The following is a 1262-nucleotide window of genomic DNA, read 5'->3' as shown; positions in this document are numbered from 1 at the left end:
AAATTTTAGGGTGACAGACTAAAATCCCCAATTCGGTCCTATTGTTTGAGTACTGAAGCGGAGATGTTAGCCCTTAGGCGAGGAGAACGTGGGAGCTCCGAAGCGAGAGTCGGTATCCTCCCAGCCTAGCCACAGATTCAGTAAACAAGCATATGATTAGTCAATGTTCTTTATGCCTGGACCAAAGGGTAAATAATAAGATTGTTCCTATTTGACACATACAATTTAATGCATCTCATTCCTTTATATTATCTAATTCATTACATAAGAATAATAGTTTTTAATATCTCAAAATTCTCCAAACCAATTCATCTAAAATTGGTTATCTTTAGAATTAATATTTGCATTTAGTTATAGTTATTATCTCTACATTTAACACTTGCATTTATGAGTAGTTGCTAGATAAAACATCATTTTAATTGATATTACAAACTAAGGACTAATTGTAGTAGACTATGATTTGATTAAGAACCTCTTACATAGCTTCCCTGTGGGATCGATAAACGGGACTCCACTAGAGCCCTGTATTACTTGAGCGATACATATACTTGCGTTTGAAATTGTGACTTTACAAAATCATTATAAATATATAAATCTGGGTTCAAAAATTTAAGCATATATAAAGTCGCTGTCAAGTTTTTGGCGTTGTTGCCGGGAAAGCTTCGGTAAGAACTTTAGGAGAATTTTAGTTGAAGTAATTAGGCTTAGACTTGGAAAATTGTAGTGTCGTAAAAATTATTTTGTGTGAAAAGTGTTTTTATATGAAAAAGTGTTAAAAAAAACTATTTGTGTGAAAAATAAGGTGTTCGTGAAAATGTTTTGTTGTGTTGAATATATTTCATCTATTATTTGTTTAATTGTTAATGTATTGTTTGATGTGTTACGTATGTGAAACAAAGGATCTGCAGGACTTGTGCTTTATGATCCTGAGTTTGAAAAAAAGAAAAAAATAAAGATACAAAGAAGACTCAAAAAACTAGAAATGGAAATAGAAAACTTTCCAAATAATAACTTGAAAAATCATCTTACTTCATTGAGGGATTACGTAAATCCTACGACAAATGAAATTCACTCAAGTATACAAAAATCTGTCGTAGAAGCTGACTCGTTTAAAATAAATCCTGAGATTATTCAACTGGTGCAGAACAATCAGTTTGAGGGAACTCCTTTGGAGGATCCCTATTTACACTTATCAAATTTTATAGAACTTTGTGCTATATTTTGTTATAACGGTATGTCAGACGATGCTGTCAGACTAAGGA

Source organism: Phalaenopsis equestris, unplaced genomic scaffold, assembly GCF_001263595.1.
Source record: "Phalaenopsis equestris unplaced genomic scaffold, ASM126359v1 Scaffold000468, whole genome shotgun sequence".
Classification (NCBI taxonomy): Eukaryota; Viridiplantae; Streptophyta; class Magnoliopsida; order Asparagales; family Orchidaceae; genus Phalaenopsis; species Phalaenopsis equestris.
The sequence above is the reverse complement of the archived record's forward strand: the minus strand, read 5'-3'. Positions refer to the sequence as shown.